At 47.1% G+C, this 21,030-nt stretch overlaps 1 protein-coding gene across 2 annotated transcripts in view; it reads left to right on the forward strand.

Moving 5' to 3' along the window:
* Positions 1-7,250: 7,250 nt before the first annotated feature.
* hivep2a (HIVEP zinc finger 2a) overlaps positions 7,251-21,030 on the forward strand; it is a 283,035-nt gene continuing 269,255 nt past the window's right edge. The window contains exon 1 of one of the 2 annotated variants that reach the window (XM_063055449.1): positions 7,251-7,377. The gene's annotated coding sequence lies outside the window, so the exon portion shown is untranslated. The other variant, XM_063055451.1, reaches the window with a different exon arrangement.

Raw genomic sequence — 21,030 nt, forward strand, 5'->3', positions numbered from 1 at the left:
ATGTTCTCAGTATGATTTATTTTTTATTTGTACAATTTGTCTTCTTTTGCACATTGGTACTTAATCAGTCTTTGTTTGTATGTCACTTTTCATAAATTCCATTGTATTTCTTTATTTTCCTGTAAGAGCCTGCACCTGCAAAAAGATGAATCTCCAGGTTGTATACATACTTTGATAATAAACTTACTCTGATTACTGAATTTTGAAAGATACTTTATTTTACTTTACCTTATTGTCGCCAAACAATTGATACTAGAGCGTACAATCATCACAGCGATATTTGATTCTGCGCTTCGTGCTCCCTGGAGTACAAATCGATAGTAAATATTTAAAATATAAATTACTTATCATAAATAGAAAATAGAAAAAGGGAAAGTAAGGTAGTGCAAAAAACCCGAGAGGCAGCTCCGGATATTTGGAGGGTACGGCCCAGATCTGGGTCAGGATCCGTTCAGCAGTCTTATCACAGTTGGAAAGAAGCTGTTCCCAAATCTGGCCATACAAGGCTTCAAGCTCCTGAGCCTTCTCCCGGAGGGAAGAGGGATGAAAAGTGTGTTGGCTGAGTGGGTCGTGTCCTTGATTATCCTGGCAGCACTGCTCCGACAGCGTGCGGTGTAAAGTGAGTCCAAGGACGGAAGATTGGTTTGTGTGATGTGCTGAGCTGTGTTCACGATCTTCTGCAGCTTCTTTCGGTCTTGGACAGGACAACTTCCATACCAGGTTGTGATGCACCCTAGAAGAATGCTTTCTACGGTGCATCTATAAAAATTAGCGAGGATTTTAGGGGACAGGCCAAATTTCTTTAGTTTTCTCAGGAAGTAAAGGCGCTGGTGGGCCTTCTTGGCAGTGGACTCTGCTTGATTGGACCAAGTCAGGGCATTTGTGATATTGACCCCAAGGAACTTAAAGCTTTTGACCTGTTCCACTTGTGCACCACCGATGTAAATTGGGTCGTGCGGTCCGCTACTCCTTCTGAAGTCAACAACCAATTCCTTCGTCTTGCTGACGTTGAGGGATAGGTTATTCTCTTCGCACCATGCCATCAGGTTCTTAATTTCCTCTCTGTACTCAAACTCATCATTACCCGAGATACGGCTGACAATTGTGGTGTCATCAGCAAACATATATTGAGTTCGATGGAAACTTGGCTACACAATCATGGGTGTACAAGTGAGTACAGCAGGAGGCTGTACCCCATTTGACTCAGTTAAGTGAAGCCCATGATTGTAAAGGCAGGATTCCTGTTTGGATCCTTGAACTCATGATGATCCTCCAATGAATTTTTAATTCTGCTTCTGCTGTGAAAACCGTGCATCACCATAAGTGGTTTCACTTGAAGCTGAGATGCCAAAGATAATTGTTTAACAGAAAGCCTTCACAAGGTCTCAAAGCGCTTCTCAGTGACTGAGGTATCCCGCTGACCATCGCGTGCACTGCTCTGCCTGCCACTGACAGCATCTATAGGAGGTGATGCCCCATCTAGCATCAAGGATCCCCACCATCCTGACCATGCCCCCTTCTCACTGCTACTACAGAGGCCTGACGTCCCATGCCACCAGCTTCATGAACAGTTACTTCCCTACAACTACCAGGTCATTGAACTAACCCTCCCTCAGCAAAAGAGCATTACAGCCCACCTTTTGCACTACCACGGACTTGTCTCCAGTTGTGTCTCTGATTTAGCACTGAAGTCTTTTTATTTTTAGTTTTTAGAGATCAACCACAGGACATGGATGGATGGGAATGGTATGGAAGGCTGTGGTCCAGGTACAGGTCCGTGGGGCTAGGTGGGATAGCTGACTAGATGGGCAGAAGGTCCTGTTTAAGTGCTGTAGTGCTTCATGACTCTATGACTGTATGAGAGGAAGGAATTTTAAAAGGAATCTGAGGGTTAGGATTTTTTTTTAACGTAGGGAGTCATTGATATCTAGAATGTATTGCCAGAGGAAATAGGGAAGACAGATGTAATTATTCTGTTTAAGAGGCATTTGAACAGACACTTCAACAGGCAAGGCTTAGAAGAGTATGTTTTTCAGCAAGTGAGGGGGGAGGGTACCTGAAATACACTTCCAGAGAGAGTGGTGCAAGAGACATTGACATCATTTAAGAATGTCTAGACGAGCACTTGACTCACTTGAGAATGGACGGTTACTGGCTAAGCACAGGAAAATAAATATGAAGCTCTGCCTCCAGAAGGGAACATCCACCATCAGAGATCCCCATCATCCAGGACACACCACCTTCTCGCGGTTACCATTGGGCAGGAGGTACAGAAGCCTGAAATCCCACACAACCAGCATGAACAACAGATCCTTCACTTCATAAACTCTAGAGATTCTGCAGACACTGGAAATCTGGAGTAACACACACAAAACGCTGGAGGAACTCAGCAGGTCAGGCAGAATCTATGGAGGAGGACAAACAGTTGACATTTTGGGCAGTGATTGTTCATGAGGACCGTAAGTAGATGCGCTCAAGGAAAACATAAGGGCTGTCTACTCCATCTCTTCAGTGAGTTCATGGAAGGTGCAACTACCATTAAGTGAAGCAACCATCTTCCAAGTCTTCATCCTGAAGATACAAGAAATGAACCCATTTCGCCCGATATGCAATAGAATCATGTTCTCAACAAAGGCCATTGTGCAGCAACTCAGATGGAGACACAGTGCCTCCTCACTGCACAGGGACCTTGATTTTATTCAGAGATACAGTACAGTAACAGCCGTGAGCCTGTGCTGCCCAATTACATCCATGTGACCAATTAATTAAGGGACCGTGGGAGGAAACGGGAGCACCAGGAGGAACCCATGCAGTTCCAGGGAGAACGTGCAAACTCCTTACAGGCAGTGGTGGGAATGGAACCCAGGTCGCCTGCGTTAACCACTGCGCTACCATGCCGCCCTACTCACTCGAATCGTTTACATTCACTCCGTCACAAGATGGAGAGCCCAGCACTTGGTGCCTCCCTCAAGTTTCCTGAGTGGCTCAGTGGAGCATTTCAGCAAGAGGTTCAATGATTTGGACCACGGTATTAATGGATTTGTGGCTAAATTTGCCGATGATACAAAGATAGGTGGAGGAGTAGGTAGTATTGAGGAAACAGAGAGCCTGCAGAAAGACTTAGATAGTTTCGGGGAATGGGCAAAAGAGTGGCAAATGAAATACAATGTTGGAAAGTGTATGGTCATGCACTTTGGTGGAAGAAATAAATGGGCAGACTATTATTTAGACGGAGAGAGAATTCAAAATGCAGAAATGTAAAGGGACTTGGGAGTCCTTGTGCAAGATACCCTAAAGGTTAACCTCCAGGTTGAGACAGTTGTGAAGAAGGCGAATGCAATGTTGGCATCCATTTCTAGAGGTATAGAATAGAAGAACAGGGATGTGATGTTGAGGCTCTATAAGGCACTGTGAGACCACACTTGGAGTATTGTGTGCAGTTTTGGGCTCCTTATTTTAGAAAGGATATACTGACATTGGAGAGGGTTCAGAGAAGATTCATGAGAATGATTCCAGGAATGAAAGGGTTACCGTATTAGGAACGTCTGGCAGCTCTTGGGCTGTATTCCCTGGAGTTCAGGAGAATGAGGGGGGATCTCATAGAAATATTCCAAATGTTAAAAGGCCTGAACAGATTAGATATGGCAAAGTTAATTCCCATGGTAGGGGATTCTAGGACAAGAGGGCACAACTTCAGGATTGAAGGACGTCCTTTTAGAACTGAGATGTGGGAAATTACTTTAGTCAGAGCGTGTTAAATCTGTGGAATTTGTTGCCATGAGTGGCTGTGGAGGCCAAGTCATAGGCTGTATTTATGGTATTTATCGGTTCTTGATTAGCCAGGGCATCGAAGGGTATGGAGTGAAAGCAGGGGAGTGGGGATGACTGGGAGAATTGGATCAGCCCATGATTGAATGGCGGAGCAGACTCAATGGACCAAATGGCCTACTTCCGCTCCTATATCTTATGGTCCCATGGTCTTATGTTCAGGGCTGGCCATGTTATTGAGTGTCAGAGTCACAATCATGAACTTTCCCCTAGCCCGTGAAACAGGAATCGAAGGGAGCATCCCTCAAAGTCCGGCAGCAATAAGTCAGCAATGTATAGCCTGGAATGTGCCAGTCAGCGGTAATCCTCCATGGACATCTCGACGTCATGGTAGACCAACAACTTTCAGGCAAACCAAGTTGATTATCTGTCATGGTATCCAACAAGTATAGGAAATCTGTGCTTCAAGTTACCCACCATTGTCCCTGTACCAAAAAAGACCAAGGTAAAATGCCTGAGTGACTGGCGTCCTGTCACACTCACCCGAATAATAAGCAAATGCTTTGAGAGGCTGGTCAAGGATTACATCTGCAGCATGCTATCACCCAAACTGGACCCCCTACAATTCGCCTACCATCACAACCAATCAACAGATGACGCAATAGCCACAGCTCTACATACTGTCCTTACACATCTGGAGAAGAAGGATGCTTACGTGAGAATGCTGTTCTTGGACTACAGTTCAGCATTCAACACCATAGTTCCATCCAGGCTCGACAGGAAGTTCAGAGACCTCAGCCTTGACCCTGCCTTGTGCAGCTGGATCCTGGACTTAGTGTCAGATCGCCGACAGGCAGTAAGAGTGGGCTCCCTCACATCCACCCCTCTGACTCTCAACACAGGAGCCCCTCAGGGCTGTATACTAAGTCCCCTCCTTTACCTCTTGTATACCCATGACTGTGTTGCCACCCATAGCTCTAATCTGCTAATTAAATTTGCCAATGACACTACACTGATTGGCCTAATCTCAAACAATAACAAGGTGGTTTACAGGGAAGAAGTCATCTCTCTGCACAGTGGTGTCAAGAAAACAACCTCTCCCTCAATGTCGCGAAAACAAAGGAGCTGGTTGTGGACTACAGGAGGAATGGAGACGGGCTAACCCCTATTGACATTAATGGATCTGAGGTTGAGAGTTCTCGGCCCAAAATGTCGACTGTACCTCTTCCTAGAGATGCTGCCTGGCCTGCTGTGTTCACCAGCAACTTTGATGTGTGTTGCTTTAGGTTCCTCCACATCCACATCACCGAGGACCTCACGTGGTCTGTGCATGGTAAAAAAAGCACAGCAGCGCCTCTTTCACCTTAGATGGTTGAGGAAGTCTGGTATGGGCCCCCCAATTCCTAAGAACTTTCTACAGGGGCACAATTGAGAGTCTCCTGACTGGCTGCATCACTGGCTGGTGTGGGAACTGTACCTCCCTTAACTGTGGGTCTCTGCAGAGAGTGCTGCAGACATCTGTAGCTGTGAACTTCCCATGATTCAGGACATTTACAAAGACAGGTGTGAGAAAAGGGGCCCGACAGATCATTGGGGACCTGAGTCACCCCAATCACAATCTATTCCAGCTGTTACCATACGAGAAACGGTACCACAGCATAAAAGCCAGGACCAACAGGCTCCGGGACAGCTTCTTCCACCGGGCCATCAGACTGATAAACTTACACTGATTTGAGTGTATTTCTATGTTACATTGACTGTTCTATTTATTATAAATTACTATGATTGCACATTACACATTTAGATGGAGACATAACGTAAAGATTTTTACTCCCCGCGTATGTGAAGGATGATGTAAGAAATAAAGTCAATTCAATTCAATTCAATTAACTGGTCACATGGGTGTAATGGGGCTGAGCTGGCTCCTTGGGCTGGAAAGGCATGTTACCGTGTGGTAAATCTCTAATATAAAGTTCTACAGTTACAGAGAAAGTGCAGTGCAGGTAGACAAGAAGGTGCAAGACCGCGACAAGGTAGATTGTGAGGTCAAGAGACATTCTTATCGTATTAAGGGACCATGCAATATTCTCAGTACCGTGTTGGAGAAGGTGTCGAGGCAGCTGAGGAGGCCAAGTCATTGGGTATATTGAAAGCTGAGGTTGATAGGTTCTTGATTAGTAAGGGCTTAAAGACTATGGCGAGAAGCCTGGAGAATGGAGATAAGAGGGATTATAATCAGCCAATTTGGAATGGTGGAGCAGGCCTGATGGGTTGAATGGCCTATTTCTGCTCCTGTGTCTTATGGTCTTATTGTACCAGGGAACCATTCAATGGTCTCATAACAGTGGAGTAGCAGCTGTCTTTGAGACTGGCGGTATGCGCTTTCAGGCTTTTGTATCTTCTGCCCGATGGAAGGGGGAGAAGAGAAAACGTTTGGGATGGTTGGGATCTTTGACTATGATGGCTGATTGACTGAGGCAGTGAGAAGTGAGTCCATGGAGGAGAAACTGGTTTCTGTGATACGGATTTGGAGAGGGTTCAGACGACGTTAACGAGAACGATTCTGTGAATGAAAACGGTAACGTATGAGGAGCGTTTGATGACCGGGCTTGTACTCGCTGGAGTTTAGAAGAATGAGGTGGGGGGTGGTGTCATTGAAACCAACCAAATATTGGAAGGTCTAGATAGAGTGGATATAGAGAGAATGTTTCCCATATTGAGGAGAGTCTCGGAGAAGGGATAGAAGGACGTTTCTTTAAAACAGAGATGAGGATAAATTTCTATAGCTAATAGAGGGTTGTGAATTTGCCACAAACGTCTGTGGAGATCATGTCATTGAGTGTATTTAAAGCGGAGGCTGATAGGTCCTTGATTAGTTAGGCTAAGGGGGAAATATATCAGCCATGATAGAAGGGCGGAGCTGACTCGACGGGCCGAATGGCCCGATGCTGTTTCTGTGGTTCCTGGTCTCATATGCTGAGCTGTGCCCACCTCCACTCTCCGCAGCGAGCATCGAAGGGGTTAACAGCTCGCACACGAGGCTGTGTTTTTCCTCCAGCGGCTGGTGACGGCATATTCCTGTCACAGTGACATTCAACTCTGGCTCGGGGGAATCAGTGAAGGTCGAATGCATGTGTGAGTGTGTGTATGTTTGCAGAGAGGCTATCCTGACGGTATTTCCACACACACACGTAACTCCCAACCGTTCTAACCCCCCCCCCCACCCCCGTTCAATGAACATCAGCTAAGGTCAAACGTGCAATTCGTTCAACCCACTGCTGGCAATGATGATTTCCCTGATAAGATTTCGTCTATGATTATAAAACTTTGATTAAGATAGCTCTCTCCGTTTGATATTCCTTCCCCCCCCCGCCCGCTCTCTGTGGGACCAGTAGTGGCGTTGCGCCTCACTGAGCGCCGCGCTGGGAGATCCAACAACGTCACGGAACCGAGTCTCCAAGATTTTTTTTTCAAACAATTTCTATTCTGGGAATTACTGCCAGGAATAGCCCGTCAGCCGACAACACACACACACACACACAACCCGTGCACCGAGGGACAGGAACGGGAGAGAAGAGAGGCGAGCAACGAGAATTCCCCCTCTTGCAGGTGAATTAAATCATGTAAAACTGAGGAATACGCCCACAAAACCGACAGGCGCGAATGATCTGTGCCGTGACAATCACCTTTTTTTCTCTTTTGCGGGTTGGGTTGTTTTCAAAATAACTTTTGTCGGGGAAAGCCGGGATTTGTTTCTTGCGGTAAGATTGTTTTTTTCCCTCCTTAATGTTATATATAAAGATTATAATATGTCTTTTTTTCTGGAAGGGAGATTGCAACCGAACTGCAACGTTGTTCTTGCACGGAAAAAAAATAATTTATATTGCAGTAGTAACCTGGACGGCGAAGGGGCGAATGGAGAGGATTTTTGCTCTAACGCGGTAGAATCCCCAGGTTCACCGGGAGGGGACGTGTGGGAAACACCCTTAGCCGAGGGGAGATCTGTACAAGGATATGAGCCGGTGAACCGGGTCGAGTCGATAGCGAGGACTGATAACTGTTACATGTCACCCTGAGTAAATAATATTGTTTGTGGCTAGTTCCGTGACGGTGCCGCTGTCATGTACCGGACCAGATACCGGGCCGCGCTTGCTGCTCCGGTGTGATCCTGGTTTCCCCGACCCCGGTTCGAGTTCCGGTGCTAAACCTGAGACCGGACTCGGGTTATTACTCCCGTTCTAGTCCGTGACCCTGACCCGGGTAATGACTCGGGATTTAACCCGGATCCCTACCCGGACTGTTTTTTCCAGTTTTAACCCCGTTCCTGACCCTAATTACTCCGGTTGCGGTCCGGGACCCTGGGTTATTGACTCGGTTTTAGTCCCGGTCTTGACCCCAGTGCCGGCTCCTGGCCAGGTTATTGCTCCGGTTCCAGTCCGGGATTCCGGCCCGGGTTATTGGCCCCGGCTTGTCGCTCGGGTTCCAGTCTGGATCCTAGATCGGGTTATTGCCTCCGAGTCGCTGCTCCGGTTCTGGCCCAGGATCCCGGCGCGGGTTATTGGGAGTCGTTACTCCGATTCTGATGGGGGGGATCCCAGACCGGGTTGTCCCGGCTTAACGCAGCCCGCTTGCTGGCCCGGCTCCAGTTCATGTCCCTCCCCGGACCCGGCTGCCGGTGTTTCGGAAGAGCCTGTGTAGGCGGGCCCTGGAGCGGTTCCGGGAATGTTTCCATGACGTGCTCGGAGAGGGAAGGCTCTCCGGGGGGGCTGGTGCCGGGGAAACGGCACCCCTGGGCAGACGCCGGCCGGCTGGGTTCACCCTCCCCTGTGGGTTACCGGGGCGGCGTGGACACACCAAGCGGTCGGCCTCGTTCCCCTGTCACCTTTCCCTGCAAAGGAACTCCTTATCGCAGTCTCCGCCCGCTGTTAGCCATGCACTGACACGGCCTCGCTCGTAAACAGTTAAAGGCTGGATCAGAGGCGGCTGGGTGTATCTGAGTGACACGGGGGATTTCCCCGGGGTTGGAAGATCAATATGGGAGTTAGGAGATTCCCCGTCAGGGAGAGGAAACGCCGCGGCGCTCTGTGTATTAGTGAGTGTGTGTGTGTGTGGACTGCGTGCAGTTGTTTAAATTAATCGCACTTTGTATTCGTTCTGCTGAACACGGCCGTTTGGCCCGTCGAGTCGCTTCTCAACATTTCCAGGGTCCGGCCGCCGCATAACGGCGGGAGAGAGGCAAGATTCAGGATTTATTGTCATTGGTCAGTACACGAGTGTAAAGGAGAACGAAATGATCGTTATCCAATGCAGCGCAAAGAACACAATAAGTATGCTTACAATTAGCTAATAACACAAGACCATAAAGCATAGGAGTAGATTCAGGCCACTCGGCCCATCTCGTCTGCTCCGCCATTCTATCATGGCCCGTTTATTGTCCCTTTCAACCCCGTTCTCTTATCTTCTTCCTGTAATCCTGACTAATCAGGAACCTATCAACCTCCGCTTTAAATTTATCCAGTCACTTGGCCTCCACAGCAGTTTGTGGCAACGAATTCCACAGATTCACCACTCTCTTGCTTAGAAATTCCTTCTTATCTACATTCTAAAGGGCGTCCTTCAATTCTGAGGTGGTGCACGAGACCAGAACACGATAAATATAAATACATAAGATCGCTTATATACAGTGATTGTATGTCCATAAAGTGACGCTCGCTGCAGCAGTGTCTGTACTTGCGGTGACTCCGGCAGGAAACGATAAAGGAGTGGGGAACCTGTATGTCTGGGAATGGTTAACAGTGAGCGGGCGGAGCTATGCCGTCCTTTTGATCGCAGTTCTGGTGGTTGGCCATTACAGCTGATGCATTTAATCCGTTTCATTCATGGCAAGAGGGCGTTTGGCCCATTGCGTCGATGTTAGCCCTAAATGGTCCCTATTCCCAGCTCTTGATTGGTGTTTGATGTGAGGTTTCAATTTGAAACGTTGACGATTCCTCTTCCCACCCCTGCCGCTCCCCACAGTCGCTGCTCGACCCGCTGAGTTCCTCCAGCAGATCGCTTGTTGCTCCCGATTCCGGCGTCTGCCGTACCTTGTATGTGTCTCTCTGCTGTCATGGCGGATTGTGGCTTTTTAGGCGCTAATGTTATTGGTGTGTGTACGTGTTTGTTTCTGCGTGTCTTCGCGTGTGTCGCTCTCGCCCTTGCCCTTCCTCTCCCTTTATGTGTTTATCTGTCTACGTGTGTGTGTGTGTCTATCTCCCACCCTATGCGTGTGCCTATGCCTATTTCTCCGTGTCTCTCTATCTATGTGTGTGTGTGTGTACCTGTCTGTCTCTGTGTGTGTGTGTACCTGTCTGTCTCTCTATCTGTGTGTATCTCCCTCCCTGTTTCTCCGTCTACTCTACTTCTACTCCTATGTATCTGTCTGTCCCTCTACCTGTGTGTGTGTACCTGTCTGTCTCTCTATCTGTGTATCTCCCTCCCTGTTTCTCCGTCTACTCTACTTCTACTCCTATGTATCTGTCTGTCTGTCTACCTGTGTGTATGTATCTGTCTGTCCCTCTACCTGTGTGTGTGTATCTGTCTGCCTGTCTACCTGTGTGTATCTGTCTGTCCCTCTACCTGTGTGTGTGTGTATCTGTCTATCCCTCTACCTGTGTGTGTATCTTTCTCTGTCCCTCTATGTCTGTGTGTGTATGTCTGTCTATCCCTCTACCTGTGTGTGTGTGTGTGTGTGTGTGTGTGTGTGTGTGTCTGTCCCTCTACCTGTGTGTGTGTGTATCTGTCTGTCTATCCCTCTACCTGTGTGTGTGCGCATGCGCCTGTACCTGTGTGTGTGTGTGTGTGTGTGTGTGTGTGTGTGTATCTGTCTCCATGCCGATGTGTGGATGTACCCATATGCATATGTGCAACACACATCAAAGTTGCTGGTGAACGCAGCAGGCCAGGCAGCATCTGTAGGAAGAGGTGCAGTCAACGTTTCAGGCCGAGACCCTTCGTCAGTGCATATGTGCACTTGTTGCCCCTGATCTGACACGGCTGTAGGTGGCACAGTTGGTACCACCAGTGCCTCTGGTGACCCAAGTGCAGTACTGATTTCAGATGTGTCACACTTGCATGATCTTCCTGCTGGTTTCCCATGGACGCCAAAAGGACTTGTGGGTTTGGTTAATTCACAGCTGTATATTACCCCCAGTGTGTGTATGTGAGGGGTCAATCTGCTGGCGGGGAATGGGTGTGGAGTTGATGGAAATGTGGGGGAGAATACAACGGGATGATTTGCCGAACAGAGATCCCATTTCTGTGTTAAACAATCCTAGGTGTGTCTGCGCGGCTGGGCTGTTGAACTCCCTGTCCTGCAGGTCAGTACTTAAACATTTTCCTTTCCCAACCGCCAGATGGTTACCGATGGAATCACTCGAAATGCAACGAAAGGCTAGACCAAATGCTGGTAACCGAGGACAATGATTGGCATTGGCCAGTAGGGCCAAGTTGTTCCTTTACCTGCGTTATGACTCTAACCCTAATGGGTGCTCCAGTTTCCTCCCACTTTCAGAAGATGTACGTACAGTTTAGTAGGTTAATTGGTCACATGGGGTACTTCGGTGGTGTGGGCTCGTTGGCCCATTACTGTGCTGTAATAAAAATACACTTCATTAATCTTAGAACTGGACTCTGCAGCCCAAATAGTCCATGCTGACCAACATTCCCATTTGGCCCATATCCCAGCTAAGCAGGGTTCCCAACTTTTTTAATGCTATGGACCCCTACCATTAACCCAGTTAGGGACACCTTTCCTATTCTAGAAGAATGAGGAGTGATGTCAGCAAAGCCCAGCTTATTAAAGGCCTAGACAGAGTGGATGCGGAGAGGATGTTTCCTATAGTCGGGGAGTTTGGGACCAGAGGCCTCAGAGTAGAAGGACATCTGTTTAGAACAGAGCTGAGGAGAAATTTCTTCAGCCAGAAGGTGGTGAATCATTGCCACAAATGGCTGTGGAAGCCAAATCATTGGTAATTTTGAAGTGGAGGTTCGCAGATTCTTGATTAGCAAGGGCATCGAAGGTTACGGGAGAGAAGGCAGAGGAATGGGGTTGAGAGTGAAAATATATCAGCTATGATGGAGTGGCAGAGCAGACGTGATGGACCGAATGGCCTCATTCAGCTTCATTTGGTCCTCTGGTCTATCCACGTTCCTGTCCACGTACCCTTTAAATGTCATTAATGTGCCTGCCTCAACCACTTCCTCTGGCTGATTCCACATACTGAATGTCCTCTCTGTGAAATTGCTTCCCCTCAGTTTCTTAGAAAATCTGTTCTTACTGTAAACTCATGCTCTCTTGGTTTTGATTCCCCAGCCTGGGATAAAGGCAATTTCACCCCATCTCTTCCCATCATGACTTTATACAACCTCTACAAAGTCATCTCAGTTTTCAACGCTCTAATGAATGAAGTCTCAACCTCTTTCCATAACTCAGTTCCTTGAAACCTGGCATCATCTTTGTAAATCTCCTCCGTAGCCTTTCCACCTTAATGGCATCTTTCCTCGTGTCATAGGACACTGTGGCACAGAAATAAGCCCTTCGGCCCATCTAGTCCATGCTGAACTGTTATTCTGCCTAGTCCCATCAACACTCCAACATTTTAGCCTCCTGCACTTCAATCCCACCCGATCTAACCTTTCCTTACACTTCAAGTCCTCCAGTCTTGGTAATATCCTTGTGAATCCTTTAGTTATGGAGCACTACAGTACAGAAACAGGCTTTTCAGCCCATCTAGTCTGGGGCAAATTGTTATTCCACATAGTCCTATCGACCCACACATGGACCATAGCCCTCCATGCCTCTCCCACCAATGTACTTATCCAAACTTCTCTTAAGTATTGCGGTCGAACCTGTATCCACCACTTCCACTGGCATCTTTCTCCATCCTTGCACTGCCTTCTAAGTGAAGTTTCCCCCTCAAGTCCTCCTTAAATAAAAGCACAGATGTAATGCTAGGGCTTTATAAAGCTCTGGTGAGGCCTCACTTGTGCATCTTATCTTGGAAAGGATGTGCTGATATTGGAGAGGGTTCAAAGGAGATTCATGAAAATGATTCTGAGATTGAAAAGCTTAGTGTTTAATGACTCTGGGCCTCTACTCACTGGAATCCAGAAGAATCGGGGTTGGGGGAATCCCATCGAATTTTGAAAGGCCTCGACAGAGTGGATGTGTAGAGACTGTTTACTATGGTGGAGGAATCTAAGACCAGAGGACGCGGCCTCAGAATAGAGGGTTGTCCTTTTAGAATGGAAACGAGGACAAATTTCTTTAGCCAGAGAAAGGAGAATCTGTGGAATTCGTTGCCACAGGCGGCTGTGGAGGCCAAGTCATTGGGTACATTTTAGAATCTTGATTAGTCAGAGCATGAAGGGATATGGGGAAGGCAGGAGATCAGGGCTGAGAGAGGAAATGGAGCAGCTATGATGAAATGTGGGAGTGGACTTGATGGGCCAAATGGCCTAATTCTGCTCCTGTATCTTATGGTCTTAACTATTTCACCTTTCACCCTTAACCAGTAATTTCTCCACCCTCTTCCTCCTTTGTTTTTCCATTCCTCACTCGGGCTCTGCTGTTACCCCTTCCCTTCTCCTCACCTGCCAATCTCCTTCCTCCGGTGGCCCTCCTTCCCCTTCTCATTCTCCACTCTCCTCTCAGATTCCTTTTTCAGCACTTTACCTTTTCCACTCATCACCTCCCAGCTTCATACTCCATAACCCTCTCTCCCACATAACTGGTCTCATTTATCACCGGCCAGCAACTTCCTCTCCTCCATCTTATTCTGGTGTCTTCACCCCGTCATTTCCAGTCCTGGTGAAGGGAGTCGGGCTGAAACATCGACTGTTTACTCTTCTCCATGGATGCTGCCTGACCTGCTGAGTTCCTCCAGCATTTTGTGTGTGTGTGTGTGTGTGTGTGTGTTAGTTACTCGAGGAACTCAGCAGGTCAGGCAGCATCTATGGAGAGGAATAAACAGTCAACGTTTTAGGGCCTGGAAAGGACTGGGGGCAGAAGCCAAAATAAGAAGGTATGTGAAGGGGGAGGAGTATGAACTGGTAGCAGTAGTTGAGATCAGGGGAGGGGGAATGCGCGTTCATGGGGAACCAAGTTGTGTGTTAGGTGGTGAAGGAGCAGAAAAGGAGGAATCTGATAGGACAGGAGAGTGAACCATGGAGAATGGGAGGTTGGAGGGACACCAGGGGGAGATGATGAGAAGGGAAGAGGTGAGAGGGGGGTGATAAAAAGAGAGAAGAGGGAGAAATTGCTGGAAGTTAGAGAAGTCGACGTTCATGCCATCAGGCGTCCCAGGCATAATGTGATGCATTGCTCCTTCATCCTGAGAGTGGCCTCATCATGGCGGTAGAGGAGGGCATGAACAGCCTTTCAGAATGGGAATGAGAAGCTGAAGAGGTTCAGTTTAACTTGGGATTGTGGTTTGCAGAAGTAATCTGGACCAAAGGATGTGGTTCCTGCACTGTACCGTTCAAAGTTCAGTTCTGTTACTAGCTCTCCGTGCCCAAGTACGGCCCGGAAAATCCTGAATCCTGCGCTAAACTGGACGGTGCACTGGAGAGCAATCGTTGTTGAACTCATACTCCCAGGATCTAACACACTTATGACCGGAAGAATTTAATTTGTTGATTTGTTGCTTTATTTATATAAGAAACCATTTAGCTGAAAATAAGGATGTCTGCTGTAATTCATTTTAATTTCAAGTGCTGCTGTGAGAAATCTTATCTTTGGAAAAAATCTCTGTCCAGAAATCTCTCTTCACAATTCTCTCTCTTTGTGTCTCTCCCCTCACCTCCACCCACCCTCTTTGCCCCCTCTCCCTCACTCCCCCACAATACCACCCAACCTCTCCCACAATACCTTCTCCTCCCCCTCCGTCATCTTCCTCCCTCTCTCCCACTCTCACATCTCCCTCTTCCCCCGCTCTCCGCCTACCTCTCTGTCTCTGTCTCTTTCTGTTTAACTGTATCTCTGTTTCTCCTCAGTCTATGTGTGTCCATTCCTCTCCGTGTGTGTGTGTGTGTGTTTATCTCCCTCTCACTCGCCTCCCCCTTCTCTCTCATTTTCTCTCCCATCTCCCCAGCTCCTCCTGCAGCCTTCTGGCCAATGTTGATCGGCAACTAGGTTTAGACATTCAGGACAGGACGTCCCCCTCCCCACCCCCCCACCCCCCCCCCCACCCTCGTCGGCGCTGAGCCCTCCCCTAACAAGCTTCAGACATGCTTCCTCGAATTTGTTTTGATGTGCTAAGTTAAATGAAAGGCTGTCGAGCATCTGCAGTCGAGGTCTCAGTGCTGATGGGGTCTGAGATGAATCCAGGAGGGTTACAGGAAATGCCCAGAAGGCATGCCCGACCAGTCGAGCGTTTCCGACGTTTGCTGATGACACTGGGGGTCAGATCATCTATCTAAACAGTCGCAGCGCTGATCAATAGAGGCTGTAATCCACGGCGGCTGGGCAGACTCAAATTCCTTTCGCGTTGCAGGGGATTCTTGATTGCTTTCTTAGTGCTCGGGGATCTTGTTAATTTGCAGGGAAAGTTGATCCAGGAAATGTGAAATCCCTTTTCTCCGCTCCCCTGCCTCTCCTCCTCCTGTTCTACACAGCTGTGGTTTAGTCGCTCCCTCTCACATGGCAGTGAGTCAGCAGGTGAGAGGTTCAAATCCCAGTCTGGAGACTAGAGGACGCGCACACACGCACACACACAACTTGCTGCAGGAACTCGGCAGGTCAGCGGCATGAATGGAAATGAATAGACGGTCAACTTCTTGGACTGAGGCCCCTCATCGGGGCTGGAAAGGAAGGGAGAAGAAGCCAGAATAAGGAGGTGGGGGAGGGGAAGTGGTACAAACTGGGAGGTGAGACCAGGTGGGGCGGGGGCAGGATGAAGTGAGAAGATGGGAGGTGATAGCTCAAAGAGGTAAAGGGCTGAAGAGAAAGGAATCTGTTAGGAGAGTGGTCCGTGGGAGGCAGGGAAGGAGGAGGGGAACCAGTGGGAAGTGATGGACAAGTTGGGAGAAGATAAAAGGTGAGAGGGGAACCAGAATGGAAAGAGGTGCTGCTGCCGTCGGGGCAGAAACAGGCCGATCAGCCCACTTGCGTCACAGCCATTAGGTCCTTAACCTTCTGCGCTAAGTACTCGATCAGGCGCTGCTTCACTGCTGTATGCCTACTGTCTTGTTAGCAGCACATTCCTGATTCCCTCCTCAATTTCAGCTCTTTCTGCACTTCTCGTAGCCTTGATAAAGCAGCCGAAACGATCAAGGACCACACTCACCCTGGCCAGGCAGCGGTACAAAAGCCTGGAAGGCTCGAGGACAATTTCTAACCGACTGCTATAAGACAGTCGAATGGTTCCCTAATATGATAAGACCATCGAACATAGAAGCAGAGTTAGGCTATTTGACCCATCGATTCTTCTTCTCCATTCCATTATGGCTTATTTATTTTCCCTCTCAGCCCCAATCTCCTGCCTTCTCCCTGTAACCTTCCCAACCTCCCTCTTCCCAATCAAAACCTCTGCTTTAAATATACCAATGACTGGGCCCCCACAGCCATCTGTGACAATGAATTCCACAGATTTACCACACTATGGCTAAAGAAAACTCACCTCATCTCTGTTTTAAAGGGACGTCCCTCTATTCAGAGGCTGGGCCCTCTGATCCCAGGCTCCCCCACTACAGGAAACATCCTTTCCACATCCCCTCTAAGCCTTTCAATATTTAATAGATTTTATTTATAAAATGGACTCTTGATCTCACAATCTGCCTTGTTATCACCCTGCACTGAATTGTCAGCCTGTACTGTACTGTAATTGTTACACTTTATTCTGCATTGTTATTGTTTTACCTTGCTCTACATCTCCACTGTGGTAATGCTTTGATCTGTTTGAATAATGTGAAAAACAAACTTTTAGATTAGATTATGAGGACACTCAGTCCTTGTTTATTGTCATTTAGAAATGCATGCATTAAAAATGATACAACTTTTCACAGTATCTCAGTAAATGTGACAAGCTGACAGAGGATGTTTTCAATATTCTGAGGTTTATGTGATTATTGAACTGTACTTCCTATTGGCCTCCATCAGTTTTCGGTGTTTTCTTTCTTGTTGCCCTCTCCAAATCTCTACATACTTTCAAAAGAATGCAATCAGTAATGAATGCAACACTGCAGATGTGGCCTAACCAGAGTTTTATATAGCTGCAAGGTAACTTCCTAACTTTTGAACTCAATGCCTGAACTAATAAAAGCAAGAATGCCGTAAATATTCTTTCACATGTGATGCCACTGTCAGGCAGTAATGTATTTGGACCCCAAGGTCACTCTGTACATTAACCCATGTGATGCAGGGAGCTATTAGATAGGGCTGGGTGGTGGAGTGGAGATACGTCTCTACCAAAGGAGGTTTAAGGCGCTCCTTCCCTCCATTAGCCTGCAGGCCACCCTTGGGGGCAAAATGTTGCATCTGGTTAGCACTGCCTCCCCCCCCCCCACATCAGGGTCACATGAAACATGAAGCCATGGGAGCAGGTAGTGGATTGTCATACAAGTAGCTGGTGCATATCGCAAGTCCTGGTTACACGACCACTGACGCCAGGCTGACAATCTCTGAAGAGTATTGATAATGGCTGGGTTCACCCGTCTTGTAAAGATACTGCCCAGGAAAAGGCAAACCACCCCTGTAGAAAAATTTACCAAGAACAATCATGGTCAAAAACCATGATCGCTTGTGTTTTACAACTCGGCACATAACGATTGTGATTAAATAGGGTGCATGGAAGTATCAACTGTAAGATTGGGGTTCAATTCCCACCACTGTCAGTAAGCAATTTTTACCTACACCCAGTGATTCACACTTCATCTCATGTTCTCAATATTTATTGCTTATTTACTCATTATAATTATTTCTTTCTTTTTGTACTTGCACAGTTTGCTATCTTTTGTACACTGAATGCCCAAGTCAGTGTGGTCTTTCATTGATTCCAACATGGTTATTACTCTATTATGGGTTTATTGAATATGCCCGCAAGAAAATCAATCCACAGGTTGTTTATGGTGACATATATGTACTTTGATAATAAATTTACCTTGAACTTTGTGTGGCTTTCCGCCAAGTGCTCCGGTTTCCTCCCATGAACGATTAGAATTAGTAAGTTGTGGGCATGCTACGTTGGTGCTGGAAACATGGTGACATTGCAGGCTGCCTCCAGCAATCCTCACTGATTAGATTTGATGCAAACAGTGTATTTTGCTGTATATTTTGATGTACATGTGACAAATAAAGCTAATCTTTAAACTTTGCTCTTTGTAGCACTGGGGTAGAAGCTGTCCCTGAGCCTGTTGGTACATGCTTTCAGGCTTTTGTACCTTCTGCCAGATGGGAGAGGGAGAAGAGAGATGCCCAGGGTGGGTGGGATCTGTAACCGAGGTAGTGAGTGGTGTAGCAGAGACAATGGAGAGCAGGCTGGTTTGTGAAGGGTGGAGATCAGGTGTAAGTGGAAGGGATTATTTTAATTTGATATCACGGTTGGCAAAGAGATTGTGGGCTATTGTAGGTTCCTGTGCTGCACTGGGCTATGTTCAATATGCAAGCTTTACCATCCCACTGCTCACGTATTAACTCAAACCTGCTTCAGCTGAGCCAGCGGCGTAGTGAAAAGTGTTTCTCATTTTTAAAAAGTGTGGTGAAAATAAAACACATTCCGCTTCCAAAGTTAAAGTTCAAAGTAAATTAGCGTAGCTGTTACCATGATGCTGTTACAGGACAGGCCAGTCCAGAGTTGGGAGTTCAATCCAGTGCTGTCGGGAAGGAGTTTCTGTACGGATCTCCTCATGACCCTGTGGGTTTCCTCCCCTCCCAGGAGCTCTGATTTCCTCTCGCATCCCAAAGATGAACTGGTTAGTAAATTAATTTATCATTGTAAATTGTCCCATGATTAGGCTAGGGTTGAATAGGTTTACTGGCGATGTGGCTCTTTGGGCCTGAAGGGCATGTTTCACACACTGAATCACTAAATAAAATTAAAAAATAATAATTTATTATCAAACTGTACATGTCACAATATACTACCCTGAGACACACTTTCTTGCGGGCATTCATAATAGTGATAAAGAAATACAATGGAAACATTAAAAAGCTACACACAAAGAGGGTCAAATATCCAATGTGCAAAAAAAAACCAAACTGCAAATACAAAAAAAAGTGAAAATAATATTGAGAGATAATATTAGAAATTTCTGATACTAAAGCACAGAAATGCCACTTTATGACCAACCGGCATGCCGAACAGCGGCAATCTTGCAACGCTCTGAGGCTGTAATAAAGTCAGTCCACGTGGTACGTGGCAATAAATAAGGTTCACTTCAGTCAAAGTCTCACCACTGGGGAGAAACTTTGCTCCTGCCTGTTTTGTGCTCTTCACTTAACAAGTGAACCCTTGTAGAGAAGGAGGGTGTTGGGGCCACATTGGCAGCCGTCCACAGTGATCGATTGTGAACACTCGGCATGTCTATGTGTGTGAATGTTGTGCTGAGACGTCCTAGGGAGGCAGAGCACGCAGGCTTGGAAGTTGTCAGTAAAGTAGCGTTGACCACGCGGTTCATGCAGCACGCGTCCCTTGTGTCCGCTGAAGAACTGTACGTTGCAGAAAGAATTCATTCAGCTCGATCTGCTTGGGGAAGAAATCCTCGGTCATACTGAACATAGAACAGTACAGCATAGTACAAGCCCTTTGACGCATTTCACTATATATTTGATGCACGTGTGACAAATAGCACTAATTCTTCAGTCTTAGTGGATACAGTAGAGAGAGTGCAGAGGAGATTTACAAGGACGTTGCTGGACTGGAGGGTGTACCTTACGAGAATAGGTTGAGTGAACTCAGCCTTTTCTCCTCAGAGTGACGGAGGATGAGAGGTGACCTGATGGAGGTGTACAAGATGATGAGGGGCATTGATCGTATGGATAGCCAGAGGCTTTTTCCCAGGGCTGAAAAGAATATGTGGAGGCATAGTTTTAAGATGCTTGGAAATAGGTACCGAGGGGATGTCAGGGGTAAGTTCTTCACACAGAGAGTGGTGGATGAGTGGAACACACTGCCAGCGGCAGTGGTGGCGGAGTATACGACAGGGTCTTTTAAGAGACTCTTAGATAGGTTAATGGAGCTTAGAAAAATAGAGGGCTATGCGGTAGGGAAATTCTAGACAGCTTCTAGAGTAGGTTACATGGTCGGCACAAGATTGTGGGTCAAAGGGCCTGTAATGTGCTGTAGATTGCTATGTTCTATGTTCTCTTCTCCTTGATCAGTCAGACAATATAGAACAAAGAACATTTCAGCACAGTGCAGGCCCTTCGGCCCACAATGTTGTGCCAGCTCTTTGACCTACACTAAGATCAATCTAAGCCTTCTCTTCCACATAGCCCTGCGTATTTGTTTTCATCTATGTGCCTATACATGCTGGTATTTATGCACATTTTATTCCATATCTGTAACTTAACTTTTTTAATCTATAATTCCCTCTTCTCGCTGCTGCTGTCGGTCGGGGTGGTGGGATTACAGGGGCCTCAGGACCTGTGCCACCAGGTTCAGGAACAGTTATTACCCTCTGACAATCGGGCTCTTTAACCAAAGGGATAACTTCACTCCCCCCCCCCAACACTGAACTGTTCCCACAACTTATGGACTCTCAAAGTGAACTGTTTAAGGGGAAAATGAGGAGGATCTTCTTCACTCAGAGGGTGGTGAGAGTGTGGAACGACCTACCAGTTAAAGTGGTGGATGTGGGTTTGATTTCAACACTTAAGAGAAACTTGAAGAGATACATGTGGATGGGAGAGGAATGGAGGGCTATGGTCAGGGTGCGGGTCAACGCAACTAGACCAATTACTAGCTTAGCATGGATTAGATGGGCTGAAGGGCCTGTTTCTGTGCTGAAGTGGTCTATGACTCTATAACTCCAAGTTTTATGTGCTAACTCTTCACTCCTATTTTGTATGTTAGTCTTTTTATTATTTAAGTGACATCGCAATCGTTTTATTTTCTCTGCACACACATTTTTTGTGTGTGTTTTTGTGGAAATGGCTGCTTGCTATGTTGTACAATAACAGATTTTTAAAAAATAGACGCAACAATGTCACTAGTCTTGGCAGCCTTTCAAGTTCCCGATGGGTGAGCTGAGATATCCAAACATCTCGGGGAAACTCTGGCAGCT

This window comes from Mobula hypostoma, chromosome 8, assembly GCF_963921235.1.
Source record: "Mobula hypostoma chromosome 8, sMobHyp1.1, whole genome shotgun sequence".
Taxonomy (NCBI): Eukaryota; Metazoa; Chordata; class Chondrichthyes; order Myliobatiformes; family Myliobatidae; genus Mobula; species Mobula hypostoma.